The sequence below is a fragment of the Nannospalax galili genome, unplaced genomic scaffold (assembly GCF_000622305.1).
Source record: "Nannospalax galili isolate Female #2095 unplaced genomic scaffold, S.galili_v1.0 scaffold441, whole genome shotgun sequence".
In the NCBI taxonomy this organism is placed as follows: Eukaryota; Metazoa; Chordata; class Mammalia; order Rodentia; family Spalacidae; genus Nannospalax; species Nannospalax galili.
Window position 1 is genome coordinate 169117 of NW_008348089.1, and position 24230 is coordinate 193346.

The window sequence follows — 24230 nt, forward strand, 5'->3', positions numbered from 1 at the left end:
TATGTCCCTCCTGGAGTGGGGGGTGTAGGTGGGTAGATGGTCAGTTCCTTCAGTCATGTTAGACTGATTTCCCTTCATATGTTGCATTTGTACCCAGTGTAAATTCATCCACTGGAGTCTAGTCAGCCCATCTAGAGATAGTTTGTAAGGCATACTCTCCCTCACCCAGTAGCAATCAGTCTCCAATAGTTCTCAGTCTAGGGTCAGCCCACCACCCATTTCTCTCCTTCTCTCTGGGCCCCTGTTTAATTGAGTGCCACCATTGCCACAAGTTCACATGTGTAAGCTTCCAGTAGCCTGGAAGCCTCTGCTTCCCTGTGCTCATGGACCAGCCCTGGCTCTTACTTTCCACCTCTTCTGCAATCATCCCTGAGCTGTGGGTGGGTGAGGTTCAATATAGGAGTCCTGTCCAAGAACACATACTCTGCAGTCTCTTATTCTTTAAAACTTGGCCAGCTGTGGCCTTCTGTGTGCATCACACTCTGTTGTATAAGGAAGCTTCACTGGCAAGAGTTGAGGAATGCCTTAGTTTTCTCTCTACCCCTTGTTCTGTTGTGTTCCATGAGTCTTAGTTGTAGAGGTTCAACTGTAGATGTGTCACCTAGGACTAAGCATCTCTCAGATGTGTAGTCTCTGTGTCTGAGCAGTTGTGCAATTCTGTAATAACCTCCATCTGTTGCAAAAATAAGCTTCTTTGATAAGTGGTGTATAATATGCTTGTCTGTAAATATAAGGATCCATATTTAGCATATGTTAAGAAGTTTCCTTTGTCCAGTGATATGAAAGAGATAGGGTTTTCTCTAGGATCTATGTCCTCTCCTGTCATGTGTATTTGACTGAGTTTACAGTGCCCCCCTCCCCCACCCCACGAATGCACTCCCACTGAGAGGGCCTTAAGTCCAATTAGAATAGCTGTTGACTACCCCCCAGATAACAGTGCCACTACTGCACCAATAGAGGTAGTTTGCCATGCTGGTCTTTATGGTTATTAGGTTTTAGGACTGGGTTAGACCAGTGATTGTTTGTCTCCCTTGGCAGTTTGAATATTATCATCTAGCATTATGATAGCTAAACTTCAGGTAGAAGGCTTCCAATTCAGTTCCTGCTCCACTGCTTCAAGTCCTGTATCCAAAGTATGTCCTATCTTCAGCAGTCGGGTCTTATATACTAGTTCTGGGAGATAACCAAGAGATTTGGCAATAGCCTACCTTATTTTGGGGGTCTCCTGGACCATTCTCACCAACCACTCAAAGAGAGGTCTCTTCTGTCTGGCACTGTTATTTTGTTATTTTGAAAAAAATTTATTATTTTTATTTTATGTGATGATTTTATTGCCTGCATGTAAGTGCACCTGCATCATGCAATGCCTGCAGAGGTAAGAAGGCATCAGATCCCCTAGACCTGGAGTCATGGATAGTTGTTAGCCACCATGTGGCTGCTGGGAACTGAACCCGGGTTCTCTGCAAGAGCAGTCAGTGTTCTTAACCACTAACTCATCTCTCTACCCTGCCTCCTAACTTCTTATACACGCTTCTAGAGCTATTTTAGGCAGACACAAGCAAATATATCTTTTTTTCTAATTTTTTTTTCTTCACAAAATGGCAACAGAGGAGGACATTTGCTACATATCTTGCTTTTCACTACATGTCAGGATATCTGTGGATACTTTCAAGTCAGCACATTTAAAGCCACCTTGGGCTGTTTTGATTTTGCTTTTTTATTTGTGTTTTTTGAAGCAGGGTTTCATGTAGTCCAGGCTGGTCCCAGACTTTCTATGTAGCTGAGAAGACCTTGAACTTCTAACCTTTCTGCTTCTACCTCCCTAGTGCTTGGGTTACAGATGGAATTTTATTGAGCCATAGAAAGTGAAATTACAAAATTTCCAGGAAAATGGATGGAACTGGAAAATAATGTTAAGTGATATAACCCAGGCTTGAAAAGACAAATACAACATGCTCTCTCTCATATGCTGATCCCAGCTTCGAATTGTTGTGTATTTTTGCTTATGTGGGAGTGAGTGTGGGTACAAGTCAGAAAACTAGAAAAGGACCCATAAGTTAGGATGGACAGGAGGGTGGTAGAACATGTGTGAACACGGAAAGGGGAAGACAGGGATGGGAAGTGTAGGTAGAAGTGAGGAGGGGTTATAGAGATGGATGAGAAGAGGTCAGGGGAGATCAACCAAAACCGTATGTATATGACAATATCATAAAGAAACCTGGTACTCTGAATGCTGGCTAAAGGGTAAAATTTTAAAAATTATATAGAGTATAGCATCTTACTGGATATTAATAATCAATCCCATAGAAATGAAAAATAGAGTGGTGTTGTTGTGATAACCTTATATACATATTATTTCCACAATTCCAGGTGCAGAACATCTGAAATTCAGAGCAATAGAGATGAGCTCATTAAGCCAAAAGTATGAGCATTTAAAATGCCAATGCGTAAGACAGCTGCATTCAGGGTCGCACCATTTACATTCCCACCAGCAATACAGGTTGATGACTTATTTCTCCTGACTTCCTTTCCATCTTTCTGTCCTTTCAAATTCTGATCTTTCCAATACAATAGGTAAAAAATGATTTCATGTTAATAAAACAAAGAGGCGCCTGCTTCCCACTGACAAGGGTGGTTAGAATCAAAATAGAGAATAAGTTTCGGTGAACCTGCAGAAAAATCAGAACCTTCCTACACTATTGATAATAGGGATTTTTAAAATTTATTTTATGGGGCTGGAGAGATGGCTCAGTGGTTAAGACCACTGACTGTTCTTGCAGAAGACCCAGGTTCAAATCCCAGCACCCACATGGCAGCTAACAACTGTCCATAACTCCAGTTCCAGGGGATTCGACAGTTTCTTCTGTCCTCCACGGGCATTGCATGATGTGGTGCACTTACCTACATGCAGGCATAATACCCATACACATAAACTAAAAAATAAATAAAATTTATTTTATACATATGAGTGTTATGCTTACATGTATGTTAGTTCACCTGTGTCATACAATACCTGCAATACCTGTGGAGGACAGAGAGGGTGTCAGATCCCCTGGAACTGGAGTTATGGGTGATTGTGGGTGTTGGGATTCAAACCCGGGTCTTCTGCAAGAACAATCAGTGCTCTTAACCATTGAAACCATCTCTCCAGACCCAAGGATAGGGATTTAAAATAATGCAATCACTTCAGAAAGTAGTCTGGGAGTTTCTTGAACATACAATTTGACCTGGCAATTTTACTCAAGAGAAATGAAAACATACTTCCACATAAAAATTTAGTAACAGATGTTCATAGCAGCAGCATGCCATCAGAAGGTAGAAGTGTCTACCACATAAGTAGCATATAAACACATGTGGTGAACCAACACAATGGAATAGTAATTCACTTTAAAATGGCATAGAATATTGATTTGTGCTCCAACATAGATGAACTTTGAAAACATGTTAATTGAAAGAAACCAATCACAAAAGATTAAAATCAAATGATTCCATTTATATGAAATACACAGAATAATAAAATCTATAGGAACATAAGGTAAATTATTTTTTGCCTATGATCAAGAGGAGTTGGGGTGATAAAGATTACAGTATTTCTTTCAGAAGTAATGAAACATTCTAAAATTGATTGCAGTAGTGGTTGCACAATTGTAAATAGACCAAAATCACTGTGTACTCTACACTGCTGGATACTGAGCACAAGACCTGTGCATTCTGTGTAAGCACTTTACCATTGATCTATATCCACAACACGAAGTGTAGACTTTAAATGGGTGAATTGTATAGCTTTTAAATTATATATCAATAACTCTAGAAAATAATCTTTAAATTGTATATAAAGTTATCAAATAAGTTTTCATTTTCATTCCAATTATTATTGAAGTTGAACAACTTCATACATGTTTATTAGCTATGGTGGTTAGAATGAGAAATGCCCCCCATAGGCTCAAGTATTTGAACACTTAGCATATGGTCTAGTTGATGGAGCTCTTTGGGGGAGATCACAGAACCTTTAGGAGGCGTAGCCTTGCTAACGGAAGCAGGCTACTGGGGGCAGGCGTTGAGAGTTCACAGCCTTGCCTCACTTCCGGTTATTCACTCTCTGTTTCCTGCAAATGGTTGAAGATATGAGCACACAGCTTTCGGCTCCAGCTGCCTCTGCCACCATGCCTCTCTGCCATGATGGACTCTAGGTATTTTTATCATAGCAACAGAAGTTAACTAGTACATTAACCTTCCAGGTTTCTCCATCTGTGGGTTGTCTGTATAAATTACATATTGTTTAAACCTAGGAGCCAGGTTTTAGCAACAAGTCTATTGCCAGCAAGGAGCAAGTAACATCAGTGAAGTGCTAAATATAAATTCTAGTCCTTGTCTATTAATGGAAAAGTCCTTGGTTGAATCACAGCATAGAACAGGAGGTGCTAGCATGCAGTCCATGAATGTGGTGTCTGTGACTCGGGATGGAAGTCATCCTGAGTGGTCATGAGAATCAAAGTCTTGTCATTTAGTTGACTTACTGTTTCATTGGCGGCAACTTTATTATTAGAATCCATTCAGACAAGTGTTTACAAAGAATGTTCCAATCTGGAACTCAAGATCATTGCTGATTCCCACCAGAAACAAACAGGTTTATTTCTGTAAAGCCAATTAGTGATAGTTGTAAAAGACCAAATATAATCCATAGAAAAATGAAATCAACAGCCATCAAGTGCTCTAAATGTTTCTTTAACTACTGAGACTCTTCCTGTATTATCAATAAAAAACACTAATACCTCATTAAACCTGTATCTTAACACAGACATAATGAGAACACGAGGAAATAAAAGCCTGTATTTCCCCAATATTCCAAAAGAGCAAGTTCTTTCTTTTCATGCCTTATACCATTGCCAAATACCAAGCAAGTCTGAGAGAGGAGGGTGGGAACAAGATGCCAGGCATGCCAGAATGGACAAAACCGCTCCCTAAAGCAAACAAGCAAGCACAAGGAGAAGCAGAGGAAAGCGAAAACAGGACAGGAGGGGAGAGCAGAGATGGTGTTCTGATGATAGCACAGGTCACAGACCTTTTATTACATTTTTTAATTAAAAAAAAAAATCAGTAACATTCTACTTTCTTCTCTGGTTTTTTACATGAATACTCTATTTGAAAAAATGAAAGCTAAAGTAACATTTCAAATGACCCACAAACCATCAACAAATATATTGTTGCATAAGCTCTCACTGACAATAAAACATGAATAATGAACTGGAACACCACAAGTTATGACAAAGACTTTCAGTTTATAAATACTGTCATTTCTCTTTCGTGGTGCTATTTTGTAACTCACCAAGGTTTAAGTATTTCACTTTGTCTTTGTTGGCCCTTTTAAGTGGGGTGGGAAACCTCAACTTTTTTTTTAATGTACACAAGTGTATTGCCTGCATATACATAAGTGCACCTGTGTCATGCAATGCCCTCGAAGATCAGAAGAGGGCATCAGATTACCCTGGAACTGGAGTTACAGAGAGTTGTTAGCCATCATGCGGGTGCTAGGAATCAAACCTGGGTCCTCTGCAAGTGCAGTCAGTGCTCTTAACTGCTGAGCCACCTCTCCAGCCAGAAAGCTCAACTTTAAAATTCTGAAAATTTAGTGGTTATTGTTATGACTTAAATGCAGCTTTGTGTAAAGGAGTCTCCCTTGGGAAGAGCTTTATTAAGGATGGGGCCCTGAAGGGGAGATCAGGTCTTCTAGTCTGAAGAGGAGCTTCTTTATGAGAGACAGCTTCCTTGTATAATATGATGGAGCCTTAGGGAAAGAGCCTTCAAAGTTCAGAACAAGGGGAATTTGGGGCTCTTAAGTTTTCAGCAGGATGACAGGGGGTTCCATACCATGTGATTTAGCCTGATCTACCCTATGTGCCAAGAGGCATGGAGGCAGGTACTAGGGAGAACTTATCTTGCAGCTGATTTTCCTGCCTGAAGCCTGAGCCCTCTATCATGGAAGGTGCCTCTCACTTCTTTGTCCTAAGAGTCAGACTATGGGAGGCTGGGGACTAGACTCATTTCTGGAACAGAGATAAAGATAAAGAGAAGGAGAGAGGACTTAAAGGGCTTGTGATCTAAGTTATTATTTTCCCCAGAAGATAGAAGAGTATGTGTGAGGCAAGAGAGGGTTGATTTAAAAAGCCAAATCAAAAACAAAACCTAAGTGGTTAAGGCAGACTCATAAATTGGTCATAGTGCTGAGAGTAAGTGACTATTAAGTGCTCAATCATTGATGGGCATCTATATCAGCCCCTCCTTCTCAAGGCTCAGGGAATATTAGAGGGAGTACAAAGAATGCAAGAGTGGAGGATGTGGAGGACTGCTGTGAAATGCTATTTTCTGGCATGGCATGGCCATTGCACACTCACTCACAGCAGATGTGGTTACCTGCACAAGACCTGCACAAGATCAAGCTGGACAAAATTTCCAGTATGGATGGGGGAAGTGCTCTGAAGGCCTCATCCTTAGCTGAGGAGCTGATGGCTACTGGGGGAGAGACTCACTCTTTGTAGGGAGAGGGGCCACTGGCAGGTTGTCTATGCCCCAGTGAATGACCCCACACTCATGCTTATATGAGCAGCATTAATTGGACTAAGTGGGTTATTAAAAAAATGGGAGGGAAGGGAAACATGAAGTGGGGAGGGAGATCTGTTGAGAGGGCCAAAGGAGTGTTGAAAGGGAAGTCTAGGGAGTGGTATGACCAAGATGTGTTTATATATATATGTATATGAAGTTTTCAAAGAATAAATTTAAAATATTATTTTATAAAAAGCTGAGGGCTGGAGAGTTGGCTCAGAAGTTAAGAACACATACTCTTATTGCAGAGGACCTAAGTTTGGTTTCCAATACACACCTCAGGTGGCTCACAACTGCCTGTACTTTCAGCTCCAGGGGAAACAACACCCTCTTCTGGCCTCCAAGGGCATTGGCACTCACAATGCACATACCCCCACACAAATACATATACATACACATAATTAACAATAAAATAAAACTTTTAAAAATAAAAGACTAAACCTAAAATTGCAGCATATACAGCAACTTATTTCCAGATAAAGAGGGAAGGGAAGGTAGGAACCATCAAAGCCATAAAATCCAAGTTGGATCAAGAACAAATAACATTGGTTCATAAAGCCAAACCTGAGGAGAAACAGGCAGAAAGGGAGATGAACCTGTAAGGATACGCAGTCTTCTTTTCCCAGATCAACGACTTAGTTACTATAGATTATTAGCCTTTTTGATGGTTAATTATGGTTGGTCTGGGATCAACTAAGACACACCTCTGGGCAGGTCTGTAAGGGCATTTCCTAGAGGATTAACTGAGGGGGAAGAACCATCTCTAGAGTGGGCATCACTTTCAGGTTGTGCCATATATAAAGAGGTCTAGGGGAAGAACAGTGATCCTGTGCCTGTCCACTTTTGTTTCTTGCAGTATGTATAGCTATTCTCTTGCTGTTACTGCTACTGCTGCTGCTGCCACTGCCACCAACTTCCCTTAACATCAGAACCCAACTTCTTCAGGCTTCTAATGTGGACTGAAGACCAGCAGCTCCCTAGGAATCCTCCAGGCCTTCACTGCCAGATTGGGACTGCTGAGGTATCCAGCCTCATGGAATAGGCAACTGCCAGCTTCCACTTCTTCCATACACAGCCAGCCACTGGTGGATTACCCAGCCTTTATTATGTAAGACAATCTAACAAAGCCCCTTTGCAACATGTAACCATTCTATCTGTTAGGCTCCTCTAGAAAGCCCTGATACAGTCTTCTTTCTATACATGTAACACATGTCAAACTCCTGAAATATCCAAACTGGCTTATAGTTGTTTTTTAAAGGTAAAAAATGACACATTTTTCTTCCTTTTCCTTCAGTTCAAGTTCTGAACTGAAATATTATATACAACAAGAGTTGGTCCTAACTTCTATAAAAAGTAAAAATTATATCAAGTTCCTTTATCAATATAAAGAGGTATCCGATTTCCGTCACACTTGCCTTGAATTTAGACATAAGAAAAAGTTCTTAAAGGAACTAGCTCAAAAGGAGCAAGTTAAAAAAGGAAAGCCTGTGAAGTTGGAAGAAAGATGGTAGATAAAATAACCTGAAAACTTGAATTTGACTTTCAAGTACTAGAAATACCCCCAAAGGATACAAGGAATGATATCAGAAAGTCAGCAAAACAAAATGCCCTGGGGGCCTGTCTGCTGGAAGAGCTATGGCTAGGGATTCAGTTCAGAATTCTTTTGGGACCTAAAGAGGAAGAGCTCATCTGAAAGTCATAATTCTTATTCCATTTTCCTCTTGGTTGTTTTCAAAGAATGGTAGTTTGGTTTTTCCTTCCATGTAATTCATACCATCCTTTTAAACCTCTAAAAGAGCAATCATTTTCATATGTGAAAACACTTTTTTTTTTGGTCTTTTTGAGACAGGGTCTCCCTGTAGCCCCAGCTGTCCTGGAACTCACTATGTAGACCAGGCTGGCCTTGAACTCACAGAGATCCACCTGCCTCTGCCACCCGAGTGCTGGGATTAAAGGCGTGCACCACCATGCCCGGCCAGAAAATACATTTTTTAAGAAATGAAAAAAGAATAAATATAAGGCATGGTCAGGTGTCATGGCACATGCCCTTAACACCAGCACTCAGAAGGCAGAGAGGCAGGGAGATCTCTGTGAGTTCAAGGCCTGCCTGGTCTACATAGTGAGTACCAGGCCAGCCAGGAGTACATAGTGAGACCCTGTTTTAAAAAAGAAAAATAATAATAAAATGAAATAAGGCATACCAATGGTTACCACTCAGTAATGACTGGCACTGTCAAGTTCAATGATGCTTTGACCAGTGTCATGAAAGGATGCTGTAAGAATTCTTTAGTTGACCCCTTTCTCCACATCCATTTCCAAACACTGGTTTAAGAAATTCTGAAATATTGGGGGAAGTTTCCCTGGATTCTCAAGTTCTGGCTTCCATTAGGTGTAGATAAATATAAGGCCTTCGGGAGGCTTCATACAGGTACAAAAGCCTGTACATCTCAGGAGCTGTGATAACCAGACACCATGTGTTGAATGGAAGGCTTAAGCTCTGGGTGTAATACCTCTGGTCCCATCCAGTAGGGCAGTCCAGCTGTGGTGCTGAACTTGCTTTGCTCATGACTGATGTGCACACAGAAAACAAGGTGGGTAAGTCTGTCTGAGCCTTCCATCCTCCAACCACGTTGTCACTTTCACATCTCTTGGACCACTTGATCAGCATGTGAAGATTCCATTGCCTGTAGATACATTGTCTGTGCCCTCTGCAGCAACTTCTGTAACTGACCCACCAGCAAGGCTCTTACTTCAAACCTCTCTATTGCCCCCAGGCCACTGTCCCAGCTCACCACGCTGTGATTTCATCAGCAGACCCATTCATGATCAATTCTTTCTTTGGCTGTTTCTGTTAATTAACCCCCTTGACAGCCACCTCCTGTTCCAGCACCATGTGATTGAGTGGCAGTGAAAATTCTACCCAAAGCTTGACAGTACTGAGCATGTTTCCTCCTGTGGAGTAGGCCTTAAATCCAATCAGAAAGCAGTTGGTTACCCCCTTAGTTTTTGTACCACTATTGCACCCATCGGCATCTCTGCCACACTAGTTGTTACTGCAGCTTACAGTGTTCACCTCTAGGTAAGACTGTTGACATTCTCCCCCATCCACACCTCAGAAGTCTGCATAGCACTTCTGGTACTATGAAAACTAGGCAGTAGGGAGGGAGCTTCCTGGTCAGTACTAACTTGATTTCTCCACGTCCTGTGGCCAAAGTATGTGATTTCTTCAGCAATAAGGTCTTACCATCAAGTTCAGGTGGCAAAAAAAGCAATGACAATAGTCTGTATTGTTTTAGGGGTCTCTGAGACACCTCTAACCAACAACTTGAGGAGGGGTTTCCCACACATGGCACTGGGCTTTTTATTTAGCAACCTATGTGAAGTTGGTTTTTGAGAGCAACAAGACGGTAGAACAACTGAGTGCATGCATTGTTCATGACCCAGCACTTTCATTTCTGGAGACACATCCCTGAAAAAAATTCACAGAGGAACAGAGGAGACCTACATGAGGATGTCCACCCATCAAAATATTGTGATTAATGTAGATCTTCTAGAGGACCCTGGTTTGGTTCTCAGCACCTACCTACATGGTGGCTAACAACTGTCTATAACTCCAGTTCCAGGGGATCTGATGCCCTCTTCTGACTTCCATGGGCATTACATGTACACAACATACATGCAGGCAAAACACTCATGCACAGAAAGTAAAAATTAATTAATTAAAATATTATTTGTTTTAGCAATTGGTAATTTATGGTAATAGTATGGAAGGCTAGGTTCAGCCCAGTAGTACAGGGCTCAGCTGGCATGTGTGAGGTTGCGGGCTTGACACCCCCCATGACAAAAACAGGAGTTTGGATATGTAAATGAGGGCTGTGCTTATGATATGCCATGCACTGCCAAAGAAATAAGATAAAGCTACTTGTAACAACACAGGTTTATTTTGTATACACAGGGAAAAGAGATAATTTCTTTTCTTTTTTTTTGATAATTTCTTTAAAAAAAAAAAAAAAAAAAAGAGTACTGACTGCTCTTGCAGAGGACCCAGGTTCAATTCCCAGCACTCACATGGCAGTTAACAAGTGTCCTAACTTCAGTTCCAGGGGGTCCGATGCTCTCTTCTGACCTCCTCGGGTGTTGCAGAACACAGGTACACTTACAAACATGTAGGCAATATACTCATACAAATAAAATAAAAATAATAAAATTTTTTAAAAAGAAAAAAAAATTAAATTAGTTTTATTTTTTGCCTGCATGACTATATTGCCTGAATATATGTAAGTTCAACCATGTCACATAATGTCAACAGAGGTCAGAAGAGGGCGTTGGATTCCCCCAGAACTGGAGTTATGGATGGTTGTTAGTCACCATGTGGGTGCTGAGAATGGAACACTGGTCCTCTGCAAGAGAAGCCCGTGCTTTTTTTTTTTTTTTTTTTTTTTTTTTTTTTTTTTGGAGACAGGGTCTCCTTTTAGCCCCAGCTGTCCTGGAACTTACTTTTTAGACCAGGCTGGCCTTGAACTCACAGAGATCCGACTGCCTCTGCCTCCCAAGTGCTGGGACTACAGGCATGCACTACCACGCCTGGCGAGATAAATTCTTTAAATAACCAAATCTTCAATAAATTATCATTTCTCTAAAAATGTAAAACAGGGCTAGAGAGATGACTCAGTGGTTAAGAGCTTGCTATTGTTCTGCCAAAGGACCCAAGTTTAATTCCCAGCAACACATGGGTGGCTCACAACTGCCTATGACTCCAGCTCCTGGGGATTCCAACAGCTTTGGCCTCCTCAAGCACCTGCGCTCATGTACACATACCCACGTACAGACACACATATATGCATAAGTTAAAATTAAAATAAAACATTTAAAAATTCAAGACATATGACAATATTACATATTTGTCACAAACGTGTGTAAGTAAATGCATGGGGTATGGATTGGAAAGATACGTTATATAAATGAGGGTGTCAGTGGGTGGGAAGAGCCTAGAACTAGAAAGGGAAGATAAATGAAGAAAGAGGAAATAAGATAAAGCAGAAAACCCGAAGGGAAATGAACTTTAAAAGGCTCCTCAGCAGAGTGCTGTCCTCAGCAAACTTCCTGCAAAGGCCCAGGTAGCAAGTGCTTGAGACCTTTAGAGTTATGTAACATTCGCAGCCTCCAGGGCTGAACAAGAAAATTTCCAGAGAGACAAAGAGGCATAAATAATATGACTCACATTGAGGAGACAACTCAAGTACCAAAAGTAAACCAAGAAATAAGAGAGACCATAGAAATAGCATGCCAGAATGTACAACGGCCATAAATTGTAAAGGATTTAAAGGGAAATAATATAAGAAATAAAGCCAAACGGAACTTCTGGAAGTGGAAATAACTTAATACCTTACATGAAAACTAATTATACAGATTTGACACTGAGGAAAGAAAGAGCAATAATCTAGAAGACAGAGCAGTAGAACTTTCTCAAGCTGAAGCAAAGAGAGAGTGAAAGGTAGCTCAGTACCTTTGCTATGATGCCCCACACTCTAAAGTTGTATGACTGGAAGACAGGGTTGGGGTGGGGGGCAACAAAAGAAACAGCTGAAGAAATGTCTGAAAATTTTTCCAGATTTGGCAAAAATCACAAAACCACAGGTCTAAGAAGCTCAACAAACGTCAGGTAGGACACAGGAAAATACGGCAAAGCATGCAGTCATACAGGGGTTGAAAATAAACAATAATGAGATCTTAAAGGAATCAAAAGAACGGAAAATAAAACAGGTACAGGAAGGAGAACAAGATAATGTTAAAACTGATTTTCCTGTCAGAAACAAGGAAAAGCAGAAAACCATGAAATATATTCTAGTATGGAGTACTGTGACAGCTACCAAAAAAAAGTTAGGACCATTAAATATGCGATGAGATGAAGTTTATATTATATGGAAAAGGAAAAGGAGCAGAAAAAAGACATAGACAGAATAGGTATTTGTTTAAATAGAGAATATAAAAAATATATTATTTAAATATTTAAAAACTATTGTGTTTTTATGTATCTCTAATGGCTTGAGCATAAATGTGGATTGCAATAAAACTATTATTTGGGGAAGAGACAAATGGGAGGGAAAATTAGCAACATGCAAACTACTCTTATAGTATTTGGTGTGTAGAAAAAAGATATTTCATTAAGAGTCCTTTTGTCTTCAAGGCCAGCCTGGTCTACATAGTGAGTTCCACGACAGCTGGAGCTACAGGGAGACCCTGTCTCAAAAAGCCACCCCCCCAAAAAAAAAGTCTTTTTGTCTCAGTATTAGTAGAGATCCTACAGGCCAAAATCTTGAATAGGAGTGGGGCTGTTGCCCATGATTGAGCACGTGCATCACATATGTGAGGGCCGAGTCTTCAGGTGTGCAAAGACAACAACAAAATACCACACACTGGTATACTCCTCCACAGTTGTTCCACGTATGAGACGCATGCAGCAAAGGGGTATTTTGGAGTCTAGAGACGCAGGATGTAGAAAAGAATGCTAATGCTCACCAAATGCCATGTTCTAGAGAGCTCATTGGGCTGTACTGGGAGAAGAAAGGGGTTAGAGGGAAAGGAAGGAAGGGAAGAGAAGAGGAGAGGAAGGAGAGAGAGTGATGGAGGGAGGGAGAAAAGAGCCCAAAACAGGAGCTGTAGCTCAGTGGTAGAACATTTGCCTAACATGCACAGGGCTCTGGGTTTGAGCCTTAGCACAAGGAAACTACACAAACAAAAAAAAGCACTTAAAGAACCTATGTATGGCTTTTACATTGAAATGTTTGTGAGAAACTTGCCTTTTATATAAATAGCTCTCTTCTTTATAAGAACTTCTCAAAGTTTTGCATCACTAATAGGTCTGCCCCTGAGGACAGGGTAGGCAGCCATTCTATGGGGGCGGTAGGGGGCTCATGAATCTGGTTATTCTCATATCCAGACTTAACGGTTAAGTATAGTAGAGCCTGGGGCTGGAGAGATGACTCAGTGGTTAGGAGCACTGGCTGCTCTTGCAGAAGACCTGGGTTCCTAGCATCTAAATAGTACCCAACAACCGTCCATAATTCCAATTTGAGGGTATCTGACACTCTCCCCTGGTGTCCACAGGCATTGCAAGCACATGGTGCACTTACATGTGTGCAGAACATTCACACACATAAAAAAAATAAAAACAGGCTGGGCGTGGTGGTGCATGCCCATAAGGAGAGGCAGGCAGATCTCTGTGAGTTCAAGGCCAACCTGCATAGTGAGTTCCAGGCCAGCTAGGGCTAAAGGGAGACCCCCATCTCAAAAAGAGCCCCAAAACTAAAATAAATAAATAAATAAATAAATAAATAAATAAATATTTTTTAAAAGACTAGCAGAACTTATACTGTACAGGGCCTTGTGTCCTTCACTGAATCTCAGTTCACTCATTTACTTCTATTTTCATTCAGAACAACTTCTAGCAATCTAAAAATCTCTAGAAAATTCATTGTTATTCTGTAAGACATTCCTCTTCCATGTGATTTGTTCATCTATAAATAATGCCTGTGATTATTAATGTTGCAATGTTAAAGTTATTCTTTTGTGAGAAGTTATGACTTGGTCTGGTGAAATGGCTCAGTGGGTAATGGCACTTGCTATCCACACAAGCCTAATGACCTGAGTTCAACCCCCAGAACCCATGTAAAGATGGAAGGAGAGACTCAACTCCACAAAGCTGCACACTGACTTCCACACACATGCTGTGGCATACACAAACATGTGCACATATGCACACACACAAATTATAATTTTTAAAAGAAGTTATGACTTTTTATTTTTGCCTTTTTGAGACAGGGTCTTCCTGTAGCCCCAGCTGTCCTGGAACTCACTGTGTAGACCAGGCTGGCTTTGAACTCACAAAAATCCACCTGCCTCTGCCTCCCAGGTGCTGGGATTAAAGGTGTGCGCCACCACGCCCGGCATGACTCTCTTTTAAGAATATTTGGGGATTGTAGAAATGGCTTAGTAATTAAAGGTTCAGACTCAAAACAAAAAGACAAGGTATTTTTGATTTACCAGACTCTAAGACTCTTCATTGCAATATACTCCTTTTCAACATATGACATTGTAAGTATATTTTGGAGTTACATTGATTTAACACTTTGGAATGATAAGTGAAACTAATAATTCAGTGAAAACTGTTAGAAATAAAACTTGTTCAAAATGAGGCAACAGGGATAAGCAGTTAATCTTAGATCTGAGTCTCATTATAAGTAAAAGGTTAAGATCATACTGACACCCTTTTACCACAGTTAATTAATAGCAGCACTCATCCAATGCCTGCAATCTCTATTTATCCTAGGCGGCATTTTAAGCAGAGAACATACCAGTTATTCATAGGATGGTATGAGTAACGACACTGAAGATGCTCAGTGTCAACAATGAACCAAAATAGACATTTCAAGGAATAGAAAGTCACCAGAAAAGGAAACTGAACTCGTGTTTCCTAGAAAAGCCTGTCACTGTCACTGTGGTTATTCACTTGGCTGAGCGTCTAATTTGCAGAAGGCCATGTCACAGTCGTAGGTTGGCAGTTTTGATTCACATGTTGGGCTCACACTGCCTTAGACCGCCTCTACTGTCTCACTAGGGCTCACTCTTCAAAAAGCACAGAAGCAAGCCTTTCTCTTCTCTCTAACCAGATATGTAAGCATGTAAGGGAAGGAGGCTAGGGGGAGGAACACAGAAAGCACTGCACAGAAGGAAGGATCACCAACTTGCTGAGAAAACTAGATGTAATTTCCAAGTACTTCTTAACTCTGATGACAGTTTTGAAGATTCCACAACACTTACAACTTTAGTTGACCAAAGAGAATGGGCTCCTTCAGAGAAAGGCAAACTCAACTCAGTGAAGATTTATTGAGCTTCCTGTCCTGTGCCATCCACTGTGGTAGGTCCTGGAGACAAAAGATAGGTGAAGCAGGATCTTGGTGCTCCAGGGGCTTAAAATCTAGAGAGTGAACAGGATGAGAGAGCCACGCTTGCATGCAAATATTAGCACGTGTTCTTACTTGATGTGACTCCTAAGGTAAATGATAGACTGGTAGACCAAGGGTGTGCTTCTGTATTTACATGATGTATTTGCATCCGGAGACTAGAAGAAAATCAAGAAGGCTGTGGTCATTGCCAGCACCTTCCTGTAGTCTCACAGTTTGCCACACTTACTTAACAATCACACTCAAGTCTTTGTCTCATGGAGTCTCAGGTCTCACTCCAAAGCAAATGCCTTGGGTGCTTTTGAAAGCCATTTGTGCCCCCTTTGCAGTGTTGTAAGGTGCTGCAGTTAGAGGTCGATAACCAGTGATCTGTCATCATTTTTAACTGTATACTCCTTCAAGAAAAAAAAAAGACTTTTAAGATTACATCTCTAATATGTTCAGCTGTTTTTCATCATATATGTGCATGTGAATAACTAATAAACTAAATAAGATTATTAAAAAATTAACTGGGTGTGGTGGTGTGCACCTTTAATCCCAGCACTCGGGAGGCAGAGGCAGGTGGATCTTTGTAAGTTCGAGGCCAGTCTGGTCTACATAGTGAGTTCCAGTTCAGTTGGGGCTACAGGGAGACCCTGTCTCAAAAAGACAAAAAAAATTAAAAATAAAAAAGAATCTAACCCATAAAGTACACGTTTGTCACTAATATTTGACTACCATAATTTCTATATCCTCCATATCAGCTGAGCCTTCAAACTGATCAGAAGCTACTGTGTATTATTTATTTATTTATTTATTTATTTATTATTCATTTAGCAAGGTCTCATTCAATGCTAACAATACTTTGAAGAAACTAAAAAATCTGTATATTTAAGGTTTTTCTTAATGCTTTGCAGAAAAATATTTAAGTAGCATATTACTAAGACTCATATCACAGAAAAAAACAGCAAATTTGAAACTTGAAATATTTGTTTCAATTAAAAATGTTTAATATTTTAGTTTTACCATGTAGCTCAGGCTGGCCTCAAGGTCCGCACAGGCCTTCTAGCTCAGCCTTCCAAGTGCTGTGATTACAGGCGTGAGCCACTACTACACCTGGCTTAAATAACTCACTTTTGACTCTGGCAATTCAGTTGGCTTTGTTACAAAGGATTCTTACAACCATGAACCATCTTGTTCCAAAGTAACAAATTGTTGATTCTACAATTTAAAAGCTTTATTTGTATCCAATTATTCACATAGATAAGTTACTAAAGACTGTAAACTACATTATGTCTCGGTGTACTTGCATGTTGTATGTAGATTCTAAGATGGGCGTTTTTTCCATCTTTAACAGTCTGGAGACCACAGCAGGGCACCACGCGCTTAGGAAATGAGGGAAAGAGAAAAGTTTTGATCAGGCATCAGGCGTGTTGAACTCCAAATGTTAGCACATCTAAGAAATACTTTACTCAACTTATTTTTTATTTTCCCCTTCTCTTTGGACCAGCCTAAACGGGATGCTTCGATAAATACGTGAATGAACGAGTTGCTAAATTGCCATGTCCGTTCTGAAGCAGCTTTGTCATCTCCGTCACACGCTGTCCGCAGTGGCCGATCCCCCTCTTTGCTCAGAACCGCACTTCGCAGGGGCGGATTGGTGGGCGGGGGGCTCCGGGGTGGTGCCCGCCCCTGGGCTCCTTTCTCGGTTTTAAGCCCCGGCCGTGCGCCTCCCCCTGGGCTCGCAGCGGGCGTGGTGAGCGCGCAGGTGGGACTACCCCGGGCACGGGCCCGCGGCCAGCTCCCGGCCACTTGGCTCTTGCGGCGGCAACGAAGGGCCAGGCGGTCCCACGGACTCCTGCGCGGGGCTGGGCGCTTGGCCTGTGCGTGGCTCCATTTCCGCATCCCAGTGCGGTGCCCCCGGAGACCTGGGTAAGTGGCAGGCGCAGGGCGAGCGCCGAGCCGGGTAAGCGCGACCTCGCGTCTCCAGGGCTCAGTGCCGGCCCTTCCCGGTCCTCACCGAGGTCCACCCGGGTGCTGGCTCGAGCTCTGGCCAGATCCGGAGACCACTGGTCCGCAGACTGAGTCTGAGAGAGAGAGGAGAGGGAGGAGAGGGAGGAGAGGGAGCAGACTGGGTTCCCACTATCCGGAGTCGCTGCGCCCTTTGCCGGTGGCTCACAGTGTGTAGGCTCAGCAGCCCGAGGACAGTCTGCGGTGTCTGGCTAGGATGGCATATTACTGAAGATTCTCAAACTCCTAATTTTTTTTTTTTTTTTTTTTTTTTTTTTTTTTTTTTTTAATTTTTTTTTTTTTTTTGTCTTTTTGAGACAGGGTCTCCCTGTAGCCTCAACTGGCCTGCAACTCGCTATGTAGACCAGGCTGGCCTCGAACTCATAAAGATTCACCTGCCTCTGCCTCTGCCACCCGAGTGCTAGGATTAAAGGCGTAAGCCACCATACCCAGAGCAAACTCCTAATCTTTTAAATGAGAAGAGTCGTCTTGAACTGTAAACGTACAGAAATCATTCATTTTCTTACAGCTTCACCTGGTTTGTTCTCTGGCAAGTTTTTGCCATCTTTCTAACTGTCCTCACGGCATTGCGCTGCTGCCGATATGTACCGGCCGAATCTCAAAGGAGATCTTGAACAGTTTCCTTCGCTCTTAGAAGTTTTTAATACTCTGCTTGTGGTAACGGTGTTTGTTTGTTTGTTTTTTAAGGCACAAGTATGTTATTAAGCATCTGTTTCACTGACTGCATTTGGTGGGAACTGTAGTAAATATAATGCCTAGCTCATTCCTTCGTGGATAAAATTGTCAGGAAAATACTTAGCATGTCAAGAGAAGAGATGGGCTCTAAGTTTCAATCAAATGACTCTTTAGTGGCACCAGATCAATGCACAGAAAGAAAAGCAGCTGCTATTTTTCTTTCCCTTTCATCGTGGTAACAGCAGTTATTTACGAGCACTTGCTGTATACCAGGTACTAGTTAAGAGCATCTCCTTTTAACTCCACAACGGTTCCGAGCAGCAGACACAGGGGCTCATTTGAAAGCTTGGATACAGCCGATGAGAACATTGCTCGTCTGTGAGTTAGTCACTTTGTGGCATCGACATGGAAGCACTGAGGCTCACTGAGAATAAATAAGGAGCAAAGGCCAAGTTCCCTCAAAATGTGAACAGGAGTAAGAGGAGCCACCAGTTAGGGTAGCGAGCTTCCAGGGAGGAGGTGCAAGGGAAAGCTTGGAACATACCTAACACAACTCCGATTCTGCTCTTGGGTTTCCTGGGTCATCTTGGTCACTGTAGATTTCTTCACAGAACAGAGATGCTAATAGTTACTTTATGGGCTGGAAAGATGGCTCCACTGTTAAAGACTCTGGCTGCTCTTGCATGGGACCCAGGTTGGGCTCCCAGCACCCACATGGCAGCCTATAACTGTAACTCCAGTTGCAGGGGATCCAGCACCCTCATGTGGTCCCCACAGGCATTGGTGCACTTATATACATGCAGACAAAAACACTCATACAGATAAAATAAAAATTAATTAATTTTAAAAGTTACTTTATAGAGTAGAGCAAAGATTAAAAACTAAATTGTATATCTGCATTGTGATAAACTGTTAACAAAGGCCAGGAAGAAGTGATCAAACTTAAAGTACTCAGATATATTTTGTTATTTGTTATTTGGAAAAGGAACTTAAGCTGAATTCTTAATTTATATAAGAAATTTTATGGAATGGTCATTAGTCTTAGGGTTCCTCTCCCCCCAAGCAAGCTTCCTGTTATCTGAAGGTAATGGTGAAATTCCTGGAAATCTCTCAAAATAATTGTAATAGGATTTGATATTTTTAAGGTCTCATACTACTTTATAAAAGACAGAGGATAATGTCACAAGGTAAAGCAAGCTTGCCAGGGTTTCCCAATACTCAAGATGCAAAAATCTCTTGTCTTCGTGCCACTGTCTCCACTTGGAGACTTCAATGCTGAGGGTGTCAAAGAGAACTGTCCAATAAACTAAGAAAAGTCATTTAAGGAATTTAATTTTTTAAGCGTTTGTTTGTATTATTGTTAATTATGTGTGTTTGGAGAGGTGTATGTGTACATGAGTGCAGTGTCCACAGAGGCCAAAAGTGTAGGGGCCCTTGGAACTGCAGTTACAGGTATTTGGGAGCCACCCAATGTGAATACTAGTAACTGAACTTGGGTTAGAGTAATACCTGTTCTTAACTACTGAGCCATCTTTCCAGCCCTGCTATTTAGGCTTTTCAATACATGTTGATTGCATTTGGTTTTATTGGAGTGTTTTGTTCTTTGTGTTATATTGGCTTTTTGTTTTGTTTTGTTCTGAGTTGTTTGGGGTTTTGTTTGTTTGTTTGTTTGTTTTTTGAGATGGGTCTCTTGCTATGTTGCCCAGGCTGGTCTTGTCTCTTGGGCCCCAGTGAGCCACAAGCGTCAGTCTCTTTATGTACCACCTTACCTAATCTGGCTGTTTTTTTAAAGTATTATTGTTACTGCATATCTCGATGTGTGCACACATGTGTACACACTGGCCATAGAGCATATGTGGTGGTCAGAAGGCAACTTGTGGGAGTTGGTTTTGTCCTTCTACTCTGAGATCCGGGAATCAAACTCAGGTCATCATGTGACACTGAAAGGACTTTTAACTGTGGAACCATCTTGCTGGCCCTGTTTTTTGTTCTCTTCTGGCATTCTGACTGGGGTAAGATCAATCTCAATGTCAGTTAGATTTGCATTTCTTTGAGGTCTAATGATGTGGAACATTTTTATATTTATTGGCCATTCAACTTTTGAGAATGTCTATTCATTTCAGTAGCCTAATTACCATTTAACTTCTTGTTGCTTAGTTTCTAAAAATTCTTTGTGTATTCTAGATACTAATCCTCTGTGTGATGTAGAGCTGGCAAAGATTTTCTACTATTCTGTAGAATGGCTCTTCCCCTGTTTAACTGTGCCTTTCTCTGTGCAGAAGCTTTTCCATTTCATGAGGTCCAGTTTGTCACTTAGCATTATTTCTTATTGGAAAAGTCCTTGCCTATTCCTTTGTCTTCAAGTGTGCTCCATACTTTTTCCTCTAACAATTTCAGAGTTTCATATTTCTCATTAATAACTTTGATCTTGGAGTTGGGTTTTTTATACAAGGTGGAAGATAAGGATCTAGTTTTAATCTTCTACATGTGAATATCCACTTTTCCCAGTGCTATGTGTTGAAAAGGCTATCTTTTCTCCATTGTGTATTTTTGGCATATTTGTCAAAAATCAGGTGGCTGTAGCTTTGCGAGTTAGTATCTTGGTCTTCCATTCTGTTGATAATTGCGTTTTACAACATTAAGCTTTTTGCTCAGGATTGCTTTGAATATCCAGGGTCTTTTGTACTTACATAAAAATTTGCACTTACATAAAAAATAGGTTTGTTGTATGTAGCCTTTATTATGTTGAGATATGTTACCTCCATTTCTAGTTTTTCTAAAAAATTTTTTTATTATTTTTATTTTATGTGTATGCATGTATTGCCTGCATGTAGGTAAGTGAACCCATGTCGCGCAATGCCCACGGAGGACAGAAGAGGCTGTTAGATCCTCTGGAACTGGAGTTATGGACAGTTGTTAGCTGCCATGTGGGTGTTGGGATTCGAACCTGGGTATTATGCAAGACCAGTGTTCTTCATCGCTAAGCCATCTCTCCAGCCCCATTTCTAGTTTTTTAAGGGTTTTAATCATGAAAGGATGCTGGATTTTGTCAAAAGCCTTTTACCTAACTATTGAGATGATCCTGTGATTTCTGTCCCTTACTACATTTATGTGCTGTATTACATTTATTGATTTGTATATGTTAAACTGTGCCTGTGTCTCTGGCATGAACCTGGCAAAAAAAATTTTTAAGGACAAATGGTAAGGAGGTCCTAAATGAGATGAAAATAAAAAAAATGAACAAGAAGCATTGAGAGGTCTCCTAGACTCAAGCAAGCGAGGCAAGTTCCCATCCTCTGTTAAAATTAAAGAGGAATGGCAGAGCTACAAACAGCAGCAGCAAGAAGAGCGGGAACTCAGTGGCGCCTCAGCAGCTGCACCAGAGGGGAACACAGGAGTGTGCCAAAGTTGGTTCATGTCAACGGATAGAAAGGGAAAAACCTGAAGAAGAGCCGAGCAGAGTTGATGGCTGCAGGATAGTTTCAGAAACTGCCTACTTAATTTCAAAAGAGCAAGGTAGGAAAGGCTAGATTTTTCCATTTTACCTTGTCTGAAAAGCTTGATTGGCTAAAGCTTGTGAAGCCACATGGAAAATTCTCAAAGAACACACTAAAAGATGTTGATGTATCATAGCAGTTAACCGTAATGTAGTTGGAGTAGACTGCCCTCCTTGAACAGTGCAGACCAAAGCACCTCTCACAAGAGGCTCACGGAGTATGTTGAACAAGAGCTATTGCAATAGGAAGAGAGCAAATCAGATTTTTAAAGCAATTTTCCTCCACCAGCCAAGAAGGTTATAGAGATGATTCTCTGAGTTTCCAGCTTTTGCCTGGTGCAAGGTGGGAACCACATCAAAGTGTAAACTTGGATGAGGCCACATAGGCTGGTGCGGGTTCCCTGCAGGTAGTGTCGCCACCCTGTCTGTTGCTGTTACAGTGGAGGTGAATCAAAAAGGCCATAAACCACCCCCTCCACTGCTTTTAAATCCTCAGCACAGTGACCTTTTAGACTCAAGCAAAGAGAACTCATTAGTACAGGTCCTAGAAAGATCGGTCTCCATCCTTGCCTCTTGACGTGAGAATGTATCTCCATCTTCTTCTCCAAGCAGTGGTGAATGTTTTTTCATGATGGTAGAGAACACTCTACACTGCCAGGATGTGACCCTCAGATGCTACAAATGTTAAAAGAAGAGTGAGTGTCAGATAATTTTAGAAGATGAAAACCTTTGAGTTGTATTTCAAGAGAAGACGGAAGGATGAAAAAGAAGGCAGCAGCCAGAGGAAGAGCCACGCAGAGCCAAGGTTGGAGTGGGGAAGCTGCAGGCAGCTTGTGTACAGCACGATGTACCTGAATATTGTAGTCTCTAAGATTATTTCTCCCAATCTTGTAATTTGATCATTTTAATGTTGGAAAAATTGTTTTAATCTGAGAGCATCTTAGAACTGAACACGTTTCATCAAAATGTTAACACTTTCACAGGCTGCAGGGCACTGAAATATATCAGCCTTTTCTTTTCACAATGCCACCTTTTCCCTTGAACTTAATATGATACCACCAAAGAAAACAAATGTGGAAGTACAAAGTATTCCTGTGTGAGTGAAATCACCACCTGTGGAACAAAAAGGGGTTTGGGTTTTGTTTTTCATAGTTTACTCAAAGACGGTTCAAAGAAATCTCTCTATTTTGAACTCTGGAGTGATGGAGCAAGAGACTCACTGAGGGGTAATTGCCCTGCCTTCTGCAGCTGGGTGGTTCTGGGTCCCACACCTCCCTCCCTCTGGGACGTTTTCACTGTCTGGAGGCTGTCACAGCATGAGTGATGCGTCAGTGACAGAACACTCTTTGATTCTGTGATTCATGATAGAGCTGTAGTTTTGTTATTGACCCTAGAGGCAGGCTGTGTGAAGGATGTTTACAGTTGATACGAGGTTTCATTTTATTGGAAGATACCTCATTTACTTGAAGATCGGAGGGGGTTTGAACTTCTCATAAATGGAACTGTTTTCACCTGGTATCCAAGGACAAGTGCTTATGTCTGCATGAGTGTGCCATGTAAACTAATTTATAATTTACTTTTATATTACATGATTCTATATATTCTGTTTGATATATTTAGACATTATATTCTAGTAAGACCTGCCCAGCAGTCTGCCTCAACACCTCACAGCAAACGATAAGATACTGTCTTCTCTTCTGCCACAGGAAGCTTGTCACAGGACCCTCATCTGCTTTTAAGACACAGCATGAAGTCAAAGTGCTCTTCTGTTGTTGCTGTTATTTTGAGACAGGGTCTTGCCCAGGCTGGCCTCACACTTGTGATCCTCCTGTCTTGGTCTCCAGAGTTCTAGGGTTGCACACCTGTGCCACCATACCCAATATAAAAATGATCTTCTTGTATCTGATGTTTTAAGTACTTTAGCATTTCTGGTCAATGTTATGATAGCCTATTTTAACCTCTTCACTGCAATAATAAAAACTCTTTTAAGATACCAGCCATGATGGAGCAGTAGAGGCAGAATGAGATGAAATATAATTCAATGTAGTCACATTAAACTGAACTAGAAATAAAATAGACAAGCACAGCAACCTGTGTAAGTTTTACTCAGGCCAGCATTCTGTGGCCCCTCCCTTAGGTAGCTCGCCAGGTAAAAGAGGCAGGCAGACCCCTAAGTAAATTGGCTGTATTTAATATGGCAGGATTAAGACGGGAAGGTGTTCAGATGCTCAGAGGACAGAAGGCTTCAGTGTAACCTGAAGACCTCAGTAAGGCTTCCTGGAATCTGATGGCATTCGCTGTTCCCAACTCTGCTGTGTCTAAGGTCCACAGTCCCATCATCCTATCTCAGTCTCTACAGTTGCTCCTGACTGGTCTGCCGGTTTCCATTTCAGTAGTCATATATGGGGTCAAGAGTCACATGTGTGTATGCACTTAATATAATTCTTGTGGTATAATGCTCCTAATTAAAAATGAATTAAATGAGA

At 41.3% G+C, this 24230-nt stretch overlaps 1 pseudogene; it reads left to right on the plus strand.

Annotated features, from left to right (window-relative positions):
* The first annotated feature begins 18155 nt into the window (after positions 1 to 18155).
* Positions 18156 to 22615, plus strand: LOC115072314 (annotated as a pseudogene).
* Positions 22616 to 24230: the final 1615 nt, after the last annotated feature.